This window comes from Oncorhynchus masou, chromosome 12 (assembly GCF_036934945.1).
Source record: "Oncorhynchus masou masou isolate Uvic2021 chromosome 12, UVic_Omas_1.1, whole genome shotgun sequence".
Lineage (NCBI taxonomy): Eukaryota > Metazoa > Chordata > Actinopteri > Salmoniformes > Salmonidae > Oncorhynchus > Oncorhynchus masou.
The window spans coordinates 83630977-83648131 of NC_088223.1; the positions used below are offsets into that span (position 1 = coordinate 83630977).

Below are 17155 nucleotides of genomic sequence, written 5' to 3' on the forward strand. Positions count from 1 at the left end.
ATTGATAATTTGTGTGAGATTGAGGACATCAAGTTTAGTTTGAAGGATGGCCGGGGTGTTAAGCATGTCCCAGTTTAGGTCACCTAGTAGCACGAGCTCAGAAGATAGATGGGGGGCAATCAGTTCACATATAGTATTGAGGGCACAGCTGGGGGCAGAGGGAGGTCTATAGCAAGCGGCAACAGTGAGAGACTTGTTTCTGGAAAGGTGAATTTTTAGAAGTAGAAGCTCAAATTGTTTGGGTACAGACTTAGAAAGTAATACAGAACTCTACAGGTTATCTTTGCAGTAAATTGCAACACCGCCCCCTTTGGCAGTTCTATCTTGGCGGAAAACGTTATAGTTAGCAATGGAGATTTCAGGGTTTTTGGTGGTTTTCATAAGCCAGGATTCAGACATGGCTAAGACATCTAGGTTGGCAGAGTGTGCTGAAGCAGTGAGTAAAACAAACTTTGGGAGTAGGCTTCTAATGTTAACATGCATGAAACCAAGGCTTTTACGTTTACAGAAGTCAACAAATGAGAGCACCTGGGGGTGGGAGTGGAGCTAGGCACTGCATCCTTCCTGTTTGGTCCTGTCCGGGGGTGTCATCGGATGGGGCCACAGTGTCTCCTGACCCCTCCTGTCTCAGCCTCCAGTATTTACGCTGCAGTAGTTTGTGTGTCGGGTTTTAGGCTGGGTTTCTGTACAGCACTTTGAGATATCAGCTGATGTACGAAGGGCTATATAAATGCATTTGATTTGATTTTGATTTTGATTAACCTCCACATCACCAGAGGAAGAGGAGAAGTAGGATAAGGGTACGGCTAAAGACTATACAAACTGGCCGTCTAGCACGTTCAGAACAGAGAGTAAAAGGAGCAGGTTTCTGGGCACGATAGCATAGATTCAAGGCATAGTGTACAGACAAAGGTAAGGTAGGATGTGAGTACATTGGAGGTAAACCTAGGCATTGAGTAATGAAGAGAGAGATATAGTCTCGAGATGTTTAAACCAGGTGATGTCATCGCATATTTTGGAGGTGGAACAACATGGTTGGTTAAGGCATATTGAGCAGGGCTAGAGGCTCTACAGTGAAATAAGACAGTAATCACTAACCAGGACAGTAATGAACAAGGCATATTGATATTAGAGAGAGGCATGCATAGCCAAGTGAACATATCTCTACTTGCACATCATCATCTGCACATCTATCACTCCAGTATTAATGCTAAATAGTAATTATTTTCGCCTCTATGGCCTATTTATTGCCTTACCCCCTACATTTGCACAAACTGTACATAGATGTTTCTACTGTATTATTGACTGTACGTTTGTTTATGTGTAACTGTGTTGTTGTTCTTGTCGCACTGCTTTGCTTTATCTTGGCCAGGTCGCAGTTGTAAATGAGAACTTGTTCTCAACTGGCCTACAGGGTTAAATAAAAGGTGAAATTCATTTAAATAAATTTAATCAATTGAAAGTGGCATTAATAAAGTGACTAGTTATCCATTTGTTAAAGTGGCCAATGATTTCAAGTCTATGTAGGCAGCTGCCTCTGTGTTAGTGATGGCTATTTAACAGTCTGATGGCCGTAAGATTGAAAAATAGCTTCCGTCTCTCGGTCTCAGCGTTGATGCACCTGTACTGACCTCGCCTTCTGGATGAGAGCGGGGTTGACAGGCAGTGGCTCGGGTGGTTGTTGTCCTTGATGATCTTTTTGGCCTTCCGTGACATTGGGTGCTGTAGGTGTCCTGGAGGGCAGGTAGTTTGCCCCTGGTGATGCGTTGTGCAGAACGCAACACCCTCTGGAGAGCCCTGCGATTGAGGGTGGTACAGTTGCCGTACGAGGAGGTGATACAGCCCAACAGGATGCTCTCGATTACGCATCTGTAAATGTTTGTGAGGGTTTTGGGTGACAAGCCTCCTGAGGTTGAAGAGGCGCCTTCACCACACTGTCTGTGTGGGTGGACCATTTCAGTTTGTCCGTGATGTGTACGCCGAGGAACTTGAAACTTTCGACCTTCTCCACTACTGTCCCGTCGATGTGGATAGGGGGCTGCTCCCTCTGCTGTTTCCTGAAGTCCAAAATCATCTCCTTTGTTTAGTTGACATTAAGTGAGAGGTTGTTTTCCTGATACCACACTCAGAGTTCCCTCATCTCCTCCCTGTAGGCCGTCTCGTCGTTGTTTGCAATCAAGGCTACTACTGTTGTGTCATCTGCAAACTTGAAGATCGAGTTGGAGGCATGCATGGCCATGCAGTCAAGGGTGAACAGGGAGTACAGGAGGGGGCTGAGCATGCACCCTTGTGGGGCCCCAGTGCTGAGGATCAGCGAAGTGGGGATTTTGTTTCCAACCTTCACCACCTGGGGGCGGCCCGTCAGAAAGTCCAGGACCCAATCGAGGAGGGGGGGGCAGGAGGATGAGGTGGGAGGAGGATGAGGAGGAAGAGCAGGAGGAGAAGAATGAGAAGGAGAATGAGGAGGAAGAGGAGGGGAGAAGAGGGGGCAGTGATGTATTGGGGCTGCAGACTGGAGAGTGGGCCCTCTGGCCGCTTTGAATTGCAAATGGTCGAAGAGCATAAATGAAAACCATACTCTCCCCTCCACTCTACCCCCTCTCCCTGGGGAGGCCGCTTAGTTAATTCATGAATTATGGTGTCTGAAATCTGTCCGGAACAAAACTGACTATATTTGTTCAGGGTTTAATCCCTTTCATATGGCTCTAAATTCTATTTAATGTCAAAGCTCTTGAAATGGAAAGGCTTGAGAGACGCAGAGAGGAGAAGCAGACCACCTGTGTGTGTATGAAGGGCTCATATGATTCATTCTGTGATTAACTGAGTTTCTCCACTGGCCAAGCAGGAAGCACTTTCTATCTGTGAGAAGTGTTGCTCCATGAGTAATGACTGCTGTATTCCCACCACACAACTCCAGTTTTATGCCTAAATAAACCAGTCTGAAGAGGCCATACACTTCAAAAATGAACAAGATGAACACTTATGGAAAGTGTGCCTATGTTCAATTGTTAATTGACTCAGTGTAGTTGTGAGCAGTAGTCACTACCCAAACCATGATCACAAGGCATATTGGAGATGGTCTGGTGAACATGACAGTGGTGACATACTGCCCATCGGACTGCCCGGGTAGTGATGAGTGCGTGTCTCTCACCTGCTGTGTTGGAGAAGTCCAGCACACTGGTGGCTGGCTGTAGCAGATCAGGACTGCTGGATGACATGCTGCTGCCAGGGATGGGCATGACAGCCACGCTGTGCCTACACTGCTTAGTGCCCACGATGCTGTCATCCTGAGACTGGCCCACGCCGCCATCACTGTGGCAGACAGAGACAGAGAGAGACAGAGAGAGACAGAGAGAGGTTTAGTCTGGGTAAAACTCATGATGAGGGTATGGACTAAGGAACTCCTGGCACCAGAGCCTAATATGGATCTGCCTGGACCTATTCAATCTCATTGCATGTGTGGGGCTACCGAGTTGCTCCGCAGTCTAAGGCACCGCGTTTCAGTGCTTGAGGCGTCACTACAGTCACCCTGGTTTGAATCCAGGCTGTATCACAACCGGCCATGTTTGGGAGTCCCATAGGGCGGCGCACAATTGGCCCAGTGTCGTCTGGGTTTGGCCGGTGTAGGTCATCATTGTAAATAAGAAGGTAGGGGTGGTATAGAGAAAATAGCCCTATTTGGTAAAAGACCAAGTTCATATTATGGCAAGAACAGCTCAAATAAGCAAAGAGAAGCATGAGAGACATGAAGGTCAGTCAAGTTTGTTCCAAGTGCAGGTGCAAAAACCTTCAGGCGCTATGATGAAACTGGCTCTCATGAGGACCGCCACAGGAAAGGAAAACCCAGAGTTACCTCTGCTGCAGAGGATAAGTTTATTAGTTAACTGCACCTCTGATTGCAGCCCAAAAAAATGATTCACAGAGTTCAAATAACAGACTCAAAATCAACTGTTTATAGGAGACTGTGTGAATCAGGCCTTCATGGCCAAATTGCTGCAGGACACCAAGAAACACAAGCAATGGACATTAGACCGGTGGAAATATTTGAGATTTTTGGATCCAACCGCCATGTCTGAGACGCAGAGAAGGTGAACGGTTGATCTCTGCATGTGTGGTTCCCATCGTGAAGCATGAAGGAGGAAGTGTGTACATTGCTGGTGATACTGTTGATGATTTTTTTTTTGAATTCAAGGCACACTTAACCAGCATGGCTACCACAGCAGTCTGCAGCGATTCATCATCCCATCTGGTTTGCGCTTAGTGGGACTATCATTTGTTTTCAAAAGGACAATGGCCCAACACACCTCCAGGCTGTGTAAGGGCTATTTGACCAAGAAGGAGAGTGATGGAGTGCTGCATCAGATGACCTGGCCTCCACAATCACCCGACCTCAACCCAATTGAGATGGTTTGGGATGAGTTGGACCGCAGAGTGAAGGAAAAGCAGCCAACAAGTACTCAGCATATGTGGGAATTCCTTCAAGACTATTGGGAAAAGCATTCCTCAAGAAGCTAGTTGAGAGAATCTCAAGAGTGTGCAAAGCTGTCATCAATCTCATTCATCAAAGCATTTTGATTTGTTTAACACTTTTTTGGTTACTACATGATTTGGTAAGTGTTATTTCATAGTTTTGATGTCTTCACTATTATTCTACAATGTAGAAAATAGTAAAAATAAAGAAAAACCCTTGAATGAGAAGGTGTGTCCACACTTTTGACTGGTAGTGTATATTTTTAAAGCCTCTAATATACATTTCCACATTGCCACTGTCATCATCAGGAAAGTCCCGGGACACTGTCTGCTTTTGACAAACGGCCAATATATTCACTTAAACACTTTTAAATGCAGATAATGAGTACAAGAAGAAGTCGAGCTGAAGAGATGACACACCCTGGCTATCCCTTGCAGTCATCTCACCAAATCACCACCACCTGCATCTAGCTCAAACTACCTAGTCTATTAGCTGCCAATGGAATCCCAGTAAATCCGCTGGTTGGTCAACAAATGATCCAACAGCAAATCCAGGTAGTCCTCACACTGTGCTACTGTAGAATACTGCAGACTGGAGAGAGCAGCCTGCATCCCTGACCTTCCTCTTCACATCAGAAAAGGCTCATGCCCTGTACTGTCTTCACCACTGTTTACTAAACTAAGCATGTGTCACAAACGGCACACTATACCCTATGGGCCCTGGTCAAAAGTAGTACGCTCAATGGGGAATAGGGTGTCATTTGGTAGAGCAAAGAGGACATTTTCCATCTCATCAGCAGCCTATTGAGACGACAGCATAAAGCCATGCATCAGAAGTGACTGACGTCTTAAATCATACTGACTTAACTACCCAGATGGTAGGATACTATAGTGTTATTGTGTCTACCTGAAGGGTTTGGGTGGTAGGATACTATAGTGTTATTGTGTCTACCTGAAGGGTTTGGGTGGTAGATACTGTGGTAGCGTTTATTGTGTCTACCTGAAGGGTTTGGGTGGGTGGTAGGATACTGTCGTGTTATTGGGTCTACCTGAAGGGTTTGGGTGGTATGTTGGTGGTTAGGATGAAGGGTTTGGGTGGTGGTAGGATACTGTCGTGTTATTGGGTCTACCTGAAGGGTTTGGGTGGTAGGATAATGTAGTATTATTGTGTCTAAGGGTTTGGGTGGTAGGATACTGTCGTGTTATTGTGTCTACCTGAAGGGTTTGGGTGGTAGGATACTGTCGTGTTATTGTGTCTACCTGAAGGGTTTGGGTGGTAGGATACTGTCGTGTTATTGTGTCTACCTGAAGGGTTTGGGTGGTAGGATACTGTCGTGTTATTGGGTCTACCTGAAGGGTTTGTGTGGTAGGATACTGTCGTGTTATTGGTCTACCTGAAGGGTTTGGGTGGTAGGATACTGTCGTGTTATTGGATGAAGGGTTTGGGTGGTAGGATACTGTCGTGTTATTGGGTCTACCTGTTTGGGTGGGTTATTGTGTCTACCTGAAGGGTTTGGGTGGTAGGATACTGTCGTGTTATTGTGTCTACCTGAAGGGTTTGGGTGGTAGGATACTGTCGTGTTATTGGGTCTACCTGAAGCGTTTGGGTGGTAGGATACTGTAGTGTTATTGGGTCTACCAGAAGGGTTTGGGTGGTAGGATACTGTCGTGTTATTGGGTCTACCTGAAGGGTTTGGGTGGTAGGATACTGTCGTGTTATTGTGTCTACCTGAAGTTATTGTTTGAAGGTGGTAGGATACTGTCGTGTTATTGTGGTCTACCTGAAGGGTTTGGGTGGTGGTAGGATACTGTCGTGTTATTGGGTCTACCTGAAGGGTTTGGGTGGGTGGTAGGATACTGTCGTGTTATTGGGTGAAGGGTTTGGGTGGGTGGTAGGATACTGTCGTGTTATTGGGTCTACCTGAAGGGTTTGGGTGGTAGGATACTGTCGTGTTATTGGATAAGTGTTTGGGTGGTAGGATACTGTCGTGTTATTGTGTCTACCTGAAGGGTTTGGGTGGGTGGTAGGATACTGTCGTGTTATGGGTCTACCTGAAGGGTTTGGGTGGTAGGATACTGTCGTGTTATTGGGTCTACCTGAAGGGTTTGGGTGGTAGGATACTGTCGTGTTATTGGGTCTACCTGAAGGGTTTGGGTGGTAGGATACTGTCGTGTTATTGGGTCTACCTGAAGGGTTTGGGTGGTAGGATACTGTCGTGTTATTGGGTCTACCTGAAGGGTTTGGGTGGTAGGATACTGTCGTGTTATTGGGTCTACCTGAGGGTTTGGGTGGTAGGATACTGTCGTGTTATTGGGTCTACCTGAAGGGTTTGGGTGGTAGGATACTGTCGTGTTATTGGGTCTACCTGAAGGGTTTGGGTGGTAGGATACTGTCGTGTTATTGTGTGCCTACCTGAAGTGTTTGGGTGGTAGGATACTGTCGTGTTATTGGGTCTACCTGAAGGGTTTGGGTGGTAGGATACTGTCGTGTTATTGGGTCTACCTGAAGGGTTTGGGTGGTAGGATACTGTCGTGTTATTGTGTCTACCTGAAGGGTTTGGGTGGTAGGATACTGTAGTGTTATTGTGTCTACCTGAAGGGTTTGGGTGGGTGGTAGGATACTGTCGTGTTATTGTGTCTACCTGAAGGGTTTGGGTGGTAGGATACTGTCGTGTTATTGTGTCTACCTGAAGGGTTTGGGTGGTAGGATACTGTCGTGTTATTGTGTCTACCTGAAGGGTTTGGGTGGTAGGATACTGTCGTGTTATTGTGCCTACCTGAAGTGTTTGGGTGGTAGGATACTGTAATGGGTCTTACCTGAAGGGTTTGGGTGGGTGGTAGGATACTGTCGTGTTATTGGGTCTACCTGAAGGGTTTGGGTGGTAGGATACTGTCGTGTTATTGGGTCTACCTGAAGGGTTTGGGTGGTAGAATACTGTCGTGTTATGGGTCTACCTGACGGGTTTGGGTGGGTGGTAGGATACTGTAGTGTTATTGGGTCTACCTGAAGGGTTTGGGTGGTAGGACACTGTTGTGTTATTCGGTCTTTTTGGGTGGGTGGTAGGATACTGTAGTGTGTCTATTTGAAGGGTTTGGGTGGTAGGATACTATTGGGTCTACCTGAAGGGTTTGGGTGGTAGGATACTGTTGTGTTATTGGGTCTACCTGAAGGGTTTGGGTGGTAGGATACTGTCGTGTTAATGGGTCTACCTGAAGGGTTTGGGTGGTAGGATACTGTAGTGTTATTGGGTCTACCTGAAGGGTTTGGGTGGGTGGTAGAATACTGTCGTGTTATTGGGTCTACCTGAAGGGTTTGGGTGGTAGGATACTGTCGTGTTATTGTGCCTACCTGAAGTGTTTGGGTGGTAGGATACTGTGTGTTATTGGGTCTACCTGAAGGGTTTGGGTGGTAGGATACTGTCGTGTTAATGGGTCTACCTGAAGGGTTTGGGTGGTAGGATACTGTAGTGTTATTGGGTCTACCTGAAGGGTTTGGGTGGGTGGTAGGATACTGTAGTGTTATTGTGTCTACCTGAAGGGTTTGGGTGGTAAGATACTGTCGTGTTATTGGGTCTACCTGAAGGGTTTGGTTGGGTGGAGGATACTGTCGTGTTATTGGGTCTAACTGAAGGGTTTGGGTGGGTGGTAGGATACTGTAGTGTTTTGGGTCTACCTGAAGGGTTTGGTAGGATACTGTAGTGTTATTGTGTCTACCTGAAGGGTTTGGGTGGTAGGATACTGTCGTGTTATTGTGCCTACCTGAAGTGTTTGGATGGAAGACACAATAACACTACAGTATCCTACCTGAAGGGTTTGGGTGGTAGGATACTGTCGTGTTATTGTGTCTACCAGAAGGGTTTGGGTGGTAGGATACTGTAGTGTTATTGTGTCTACCTGAAGGGTTTGGGTGGTAGGATACTGTAGTGTTATTGGGTCTACCTGAAGGGTTTGGGTGGTAGGATACTGTAGTGTTATTGGGTCTACCTGAAGGGTTTGGGTGGTAGGATACTGTAGTGTTATTGTGTCTACCTGAAGGGTTTGGGTGGTAGGATACTGTAGTGTTATTGGGTCTACCTGAAGGGTTTGGGTGGTAGGATACTGTAGTGTTATTGTGTCTACCTGAAGGGTTTGGGTGGTAGGATACTGTCGTGTTATTGGGTCTACCTGAAGCGTTTGGGTGGTAGGATACTGTAGTGTTATTGGGTCTACCAGAAGGGTTTGGGTGGTAGGATACTGTAGTGTTATTGGGTCTACCTGAAGGGTTTGGGTGGGTGGTAGGATGCTGTAGTGTTATTGTGTCTACCAGAAGGGTTTGGGTGGTAGGATACTGTAGTGTTATTGTGTCTACCTGAAGGGTTTGGGTGGTAGGATACTGTCGTGTTATTGGGTCTACCTGAAGGGTTTGGGTGGTAGGATACTGTCGTGTTATTGTGTCTACCAGAAGGGTTTGGGTGGGTGGTAGGATGCTGTAGTGTTATTGTGTCTACCAGAAGGGTTTGGGTGGTAGGATGCTGTAGTGTTATTGTGTCTACCTGAAGGGTTTGGGTGGTAGGATACTGTCGTGTTATTGTGTCTACCAGAAGGGTTTGGGTGGTAGGATACTGTAGTGTTATTGTGTCTACCTGAAGGGTTTGGGTGGTAGGATACTGTAGTGTTATTGTGTCTACCTGAAGGGTTTGGGTGGTAGGATACTGTCGTGTTATTGTGCCTACCTGAAGTGTTTGGGTGGTAGACACAATAACACTACAGTATCCTACCTGAAGGGTTTGGGTGGTAGGATACTGTAGTGTTATTGGGTCTACCTGAAGTGTTTGGGTGGTAGGATACTGTAGTGCTATTGTGTCTACCTGAAGGGTTTGGGTGGTAGGATACTGTAGTGTTATTGGGTCTACCTGAAGGGTTTGGGTGGTAGGATACTGTCGTGTTATTGGGTCTACCTGAAGGGTTTGGGTGGTAGGATACTGTAGTGTTATTGTGTCTACCTGAAGGGTTTGGGTGGTAGGATACTGTAGTGTTATTGGGTCTACTTGAAGGGTTTGGGTGGTAGGATACTGTAGTGTTATTGTGTCTACCTGAAGGGTTTGGGTGGTAGGATACTGTCGTGTTCTTGGGTCTACCAGAAGGGTTTGGGTGGTAGGATACTGTCGTGTTATTGGGTCTACCTGAAGGGTTTGGGTGGTAGGATACCGTAGTGTTATTGGGTCTACCTGAAGGGTTTGGGTGGGTGGTAGGATGCTGTAGTGTTATTGTGTCTACCAGAAGGGTTTGGGTGGTAGGATGCTGTAGTGTTATTGTCTACCTGAAGGGTTTGGGTGGTAGGATACTGTCGTGTTATTGGGTCTACCTGAAGGGTTTGGGTGGGTGGTAGGATACTGTAGTGTTATTGGGTCTACCTGAAGGGTTTGGGTGGTAGGATACTGTAGTGTTATTGTGTCTACCTGAAGGGTTTGGGTGGTAGGATGCTGTAGTGTTATTGTGTCTACCTGAAGGGTTTGGGTGGTAGGATGCTGTAGTGTTATTGTGTCTACCTGAAGGGTTTGGGTGGTAGGATGCTGTAGTGTTATTGTGTCTACCTGAAGGGTTTGGGTGGTAGGATGCTGTAGTGTTATTGGGTCTACCTGAAAGGCTTTGGTGGTAGGATGCTGAAGCGGGTCTTCTCCAGCATCTTCCTGATCTTGTTCCGTCCTCCAGACACTGTGTTGGCCTTCATCTTCTTGGTGGCCTTATGGTCTGTCGGGAACTCCATGTCTCCGGGCAGGTCTGGGATGGAGAAGCGGTTACCTTTCTTCTCCTGGATCTTGGGGATGTGGGGACCCCTGTTCATCTTCTCGTGTACGATCCGGCTCAGCAGCTCTTTGAACACTTGGGAGAGGAGAGGAGGGATAGTAGGTCAACAGAACTAGTGTGGGGGGGGAATAGTTGAGGAAGTTACACATATTTTGCAACCAAACACAGGACTAGACCCAGGTACAGATCACTGTTGACATCGGTCATTTTAATTTCAGACGGTCCGACATCGTTCATTAAACAATCCTATCTTTGGTAAGAGGACAGATTGTACGAACCGAAGATGTTGGTCTTGACTGTGAGGGTGAGGTGTGTGTTGTTCCTCAGGAAGTCCATAGCTTTGACGTAGGAGATGTTCTCAAAGTTCTGACCATTGATCTCCATAATCTCAAGGAGGAAAACAGATAGTTTTGAGTCAACTGCACTTGTTACTGAGCTAACCACAAAGGGCATCTGAACAGCAAGCTAAACAGCATGAAATGCAGGGAATAAAAACATGGACTTTAAAAAGCAAAAGCATCACAGGAAATAAAAGGCAATAGTAAGAACTTCTCTTACCTGGTCTCCCCGTTTGAGTCCTGCCTCGGCGGCCTTGCTGCTCTCCTCCACCGACTCCACGAAGATGCCGAAGCCCCTCTCGCTACCGCCATGCAGGCTGAAGTAGAGCGGGGACTCCCTGGAAGGTTTCTGCAGGGTGATCTGCCTCCACTTGGCTTTGGCTGCACACGCTATGTTCAGCAGCCTCAGGTGACCCTTCATTTTCTCCAGGAACAGATCAGGTTTCAACAACCACTCACTCAACTGACCTGGCTAACAGATCTGATAATACATGTTCAACCACACAGTTGTTACACCCACAGACAGAGGATCACATGTCTGTCTGACCACAGAGTAATGGGACTTTAGATTAGTGAACGTCTTGAGGTTAAAGTACATTATGTTGCGTACAGGATGCGCCCAAAATGGCACCCTAATCATTATATAGTGCACTACTTTCAACCAGGGCTCATAGTTCTCTGATCAGAAGTATTGCACTATATACACAGTAGGGAATAGGGTACCATTTGGGACAAACATTTAGTATCGACACAATATAGGAAAGATGTTCTTACTGTGGTTTCCAGCAGCTTTTCAAAGTCTTCCAGGAACTGCGTCATGGCCGGGTCACCTTCAAAGTCGTTGAAATGATTGTTCACCCATAACAGCACTATCCGTGTCACCTGCACAGGGAAACACGTGAAAGCATATTCAAAAACCTTCAAAAGAGGATCCTGTACAATTCCCCACTCTCTCTCTCGCAAAAATCAGCAAGCTTCAATCATCCAACATTCAACTTTAGCTGAGGCAAAAGATATCACAAAGGGTGAGATCACAAAAATATCTGTCTTTGAACGGCAAGGGTCCGGAAATGCCAGGACTGAAAATATAACTGTAGTATTGTTCCAATCTAAGGACAGGTCATCTTGGCCCACAATTGTTCCAATCTAAGGACAGGTCATCTTGGCCCACAATCTAATGAAACCACAGCACAGACAGAGATACAAACAGCAACACTCTCTCTCTGGGCCTCTTGATGAGGAAGAATGATTAAATGACAGGTCTGAAAATATAACTCCACAGCACAGACAGAGATACAAACAGCAACACTCTCTCTCTCTGAGGGGATGGGCCTCTTGATGCAGGTCTGAAAATATAACTGTAGTATTGTTCCAATCTAAGGAAGAATGAAACCACAGCACAGACAGAGATACAAACAGCAAATGAGGGGATGGGCCTCTTGATGAGGAAGAATGATTAAATGCCAAATGACATCGCCATCAGACTATTGACAGGACAAGAATAATCTTATGTTAAATCAGTTAAGAGTATGTCCACTGGACAAATCCCCCTTCTACCCAAGACCGCTGACATAGCACAAGTTGTATTGATTACTGTGTAGTACACCCATGCTTCACACAAAGAATCAGGTACACACATACACACAGTACAGTACACACCGTGTCTCTGAGGCTGTCAACTTTGAACCACTCAAGCAGCTTCTTGCCAACCTCCATGGGGCTGGAGAGGAAGGTTCGGGAGGTGAGGAGGAAGTCTTCGATGTAGGTGGGGTCCACCACTGACGGCTCCTCCACCAGGTGCATGATCAGACGCTGTGGGGTGCCCTGAGAGGACAGACAAACAGACAATCAATCATGGCTGCTTTACAACTGTCAATTCATTTTAATACAACTTTATTAGTCCCGAGGGGCAATAATTACAAAATAAAAAATTGATTTGGGTGAAAGGATGGCACTTATTCAAAGCCAACTTTAGAATAACAAAAATGAATCGCTATGGGAACCGAGTATGTTTTTAGGGGAATTGAAACTAAAGCAGCAAACAAAACAATTTAAAGACAAGAGAATCCAGACGTAAGGATCACTACTGAGATCAGCAGCAACACATCTATTGTGTAGCTGTTTGGGGGAGCAGAGGTGTCTTAGAGGAGATGAAGACAAGGGAATCAGTCTAGTCCATTAGCAGATCAATAACTGGCTGTTTGCAGAGTGTAGAAGATCAAAGGGCTGGACCATCCAACGCATGCAAAAACAAGTGTCTACAGGAGCAACAGCAGAACACTGTGGTAGTCACAGCTAGGTAGTCAAGGCAGTGCATATATTCAAAGCAGCCTATAAAGACCATTTGAAAATCAGTTTCGCAGACCGATTACACCCTAAGCCTAGACCTGGACAAACATGTAAACTCAATGGAACTTCACCATCAGTGTAGGACAAGGGTAAGCGAATTCTTCTGTGTCTGGGAAACCATCCCTTAATGCACATATTCCTGCCTCACCATCCGGCCCATGACAATATGTCCCTTCCTGGTGCCGACCGCGGTCCAGCTCGCGATGTTCCTTCACCATGACCAATACTACATTTCCCACAATGCAACTCCACCTTGTGTGGCTGTTCTTTCAATATTTATTGAGGATCCAGCATCACAGTAAAATCCTCTTGGGATACCCATCAAAAATGGCAAAACGGAAGGTGGACACTGAGAACCGGGGAAACAAGCGGGTGAACTTATGTTCAATACTGGAAAACCTGTTGTCTTCTGTGTGGACCAAGTGCTGGGTACTGAAACAGTATAATCTGAGACGAGTCCCTGGAACGCAGGGACAAAAACAAGAAGGGATGGACATGGAACAAAGGCTAGCAAAAGGCAGAGGAATTAAAACACTCCTCAAATCTAGTCAGTTCTGCTAGTCTACAAAAAAGCTAAATCACAAGGCTACACTGCTGTTAACATTTTACCTGGCTGAATGGTCGCTAAATCAGCCCGGCCATTTACGGAGGGGGATTTCATCAAAAATCTGCCATCTCACTGAAATGTTGTTCAGGCTACTGAAACAGGGACAGGAAACAGTGTTTCTTTCATTTAATGTTCATGTTATGGGGATTTTTATATAAAGGAAATTTGTCTTTTGTGTCTGTTGAAAATTAAAGATTACTGACAGAGCCATAAGAAAATATTGCTTTATTTATCTGATCATATTGGAATATATTTGTTAGGTTTTCAGTAGGTTCAATTAGGTTCACTAGACTATATGCGTCATTTAAATTTTTTCAATGAACATTCGAACAGTCCGGCCCTCGGCTTGTAGCTAAATTTTTGGCCCTCCTCCCATTTGACTTTGACACCCCTGCCTTAATGCTTACACTTCCTGCCTCACCTTGATGACAATATGTCCCTTCCTGGTGCCGCTGCGGTCCAAGTCCGATGTTCCTTCACCATGAAGAATCCTCCTCCATTGTATTGTTCTTCTCCACATGGTTGAGGATCCAACCTCTTGGGACACAAACTATACAATGACATGGGGACTCTATATTGAACTTATAATACAACAGGAACCTATTGCTCTGCACCATAGCTGGGTACTGAAACAGTAGAATCTCAGGAGTCCCTGGAGCAAGGAGAGATTAAGCATGGGAGGGATGGCTGGGGGTATATATAGGGGTCTACCCACACTCCCCAAGCTACTAGTCCAGTTCTGCTATCTACAAGCTATACCTTGCTAGGGTCCCCTAGTTAACATTCACCTGGCTGAATGGTCAAGCTACACTCCCTAAGTTTACTGTATCTCACTGAGCTGTTGTTCAGGCTCTACTGGGACAGGAAACAGTGTTTCTGATAAAGGAACTGTTTAGGGTGTTATTAAGCATCTGTAAAAACTGTTACTAACACATACACAGAGACACAGAGAGAATAGGGTGTTAGCTCAAAACACTTCTCAAGTGGCAGGCTACTCTAACTAGTGCTGCCTCCCATCTCTACATCAAGGCCTGGTTCCTCTTCTGTATGACTAAGCAACAGCATGTCAACCAAGTCCGGCTTTATTGGTGAAGAATCAACACATTTTATTGTATATAGATACCAACACCAGACCATTTATACAACTCTACTCTATATTCGCATGGAATACAACAACTGTCATATTCATATTCCAACCTTATGTCGAAAGGCAATGAAAAGTTGCCATTGTATTTCTCTCAGAATAGGGTTAAGTTACAAGCTGTAAGTATACTGTGCAGGGTGTTATTAAGTATACTGTATAGGGAATGTTATTAAGTATACTGTATAGGGTGTTATTAAGTATACTGTATAGGGTGTTATTAAGTATACTGTATAGGGTGTTATTAAGTATACTGTATAGGGTGTTATTAAGTATACTGTATAGGGTGTTATTAAGTATACTGTATAGGGTGTTATTAAGTATACTGTATAGGGTGTTATTAAGTATACTGTATAGGGTGTTATTAAGTATACTGTATAGGGAGTTATTAAGTATACTGTATAGGGTGTTATTATATACTGTATAGGTGTTATTAAGTATACTGTATAGGGTGTTTATTAAGTATACTGTATAGGGTGTTATTAAGTATACTGTATAGGGTGTTATTAATATACTGTATAGGGTGTTATTAAGTATACTGTATAGGGTGTTATTAAGTATACTGTATAGGTGTTATTAAGTATACTGTATAGGGAATAGGGTGTTATTAAGTATACTGTATAGGGAATAGGGTGTTATTAAGTATACTGTATAGGAATAGGGTGTTATTAAGTATACTGTATAGGGTGTTATTAAGTATACTGTATAGGGTATTAAGTATACTGTATAGGGAATAGGGTGTTAAGTATACTGTATACTGTATAGGGTGTTATTAAGTATACTGTATAGGGTGTTATTAAGTATACTGTATAGGGTGTTATTAAGTATACTGTATAGGGAATAGGGTGTTATTAAGTATACTGTATAGGGTGTTATTAAGTATACTGTATAGGGTGTTATTAAGTATACTGTATAGGGAATAGGGTGTTACTAAGTATACTGTATAGGGAATAGGGTGTTATTAAGTATACTGTATAGGGTGTTATTAAGTATACTGTATAGGGTGTTATTAAGTATACTGTATAGGGTGTTATTAAGTATACTGTATAGGGAATAGGGTGTTATTAAGTATACTGTATAGGGAATAGGGTGTTATTAAGTATACTGTATAGGGAATAGGGTGTTATCAAGTATACTGTATAGGGTGTTATTGAGTATACTGTATAGGGAAAAGGGTGTAATTAAGTATACTGTATAGGGAATAGGGTGTTATTAAGTATACTGTATAGGGTGTTATTAAGTATACTGTATGGGGAATAGGGTGTTATTAAGTATACTGTATAGGGTGTTACTAAGTATACTGTATGGGGAATAGGGTGTATTTAAGTATACTGTATAGGGAATCGGGTGTTATTAAGTATACTGTATAGGGAATAGAGTGTTATTAAGTATACTATATAGGGAATAGAGTGTTATTAAGTATACTGTATAGGGAATAGTGTTATTTGGGACTCGACCCAAAAGAACAATATCTCTATGAGAGGATAGTATCTCACCTGGCAGTCGTCCCCCTTGGTGCGCACCACTCCGCTCATGTACTGCTTGTCCAGGGAGGGGGAGATGCCAAAGCTGTTTCCCATGCAGAGGGTCTCCATGCGGCTGTCCGGGTGGTCAATCTCCACCCCCCCGTTCAGGATCACATACCACAGGTCCAGCTGAGAGGGGGTGGAACAATGATGACATAAGCAGCAACGCCAAACACATGACCATAACAACAGGAAATGAATGACTGACACTGACTGATTTGCTGGCCTTCATAATAGAGATGCTTTTATGGACCTTCACCCCAAACAATCATTGGTGCCTGGTATTATAATGTGTCTATGCATGTGGTATACAGAGCTCGCGTGAATAGAACAGGTGCTTCACAAGTGTTTTCCAACCTTACGGATCTAGAGAATGTGTTTAGAATAGAACATACCCAAGTCCCATAGAAGACTGCAGACTAAGTATGAGGTGTGTGAAGAACCCCGCAGGCAGGGAAGTGATCGTCTAAGCGATCCATCTTACCTCCACACTGAATCAGACTGCTTGTCATGGCTTTCAACCATGAATGCAATAGAGGCTTTTCAGAGTGACTGACAGGACTTCTATCACAGGGAAGCATTGTGAAGGAGGGAGATTGAGGAAATGTGATGAGCTTCCTTGACACCCCCCTCTCCTTTTTCTTCCTCTGCCCCCTCCACCCTCATAGGACTGCTAAGGACGCTGCAGTGCAGTGAAGACTGCCTGATTCATTCTGACCTTCACACCAACCCATTGTGATAGGAGATAGCAACCTGTCTGTCATACTGTAGCTGTCCCCTGCTTTACACGCCTGTGTATGTGTGTGTGTAGGCGCCTGCTGCCACAGCGGATTGACACAGATCCCATCCAAATACGCTAAAGAAAGTGGTGAGGCTAGCTGTCATCGAGGCAAAGGGTGGCTTCTTTGAAGAAACTCAAATATAAAATATATTTTGA

At 44.8% G+C, this 17155-nt stretch overlaps 1 pseudogene; it reads right to left on the reverse strand.

Moving 5' to 3' along the window:
• Nucleotides 1–17155, reverse strand: part of LOC135550951 (rap guanine nucleotide exchange factor 6-like) — a 162015-nt pseudogene that overhangs the window by 35081 nt on the left and 109779 nt on the right.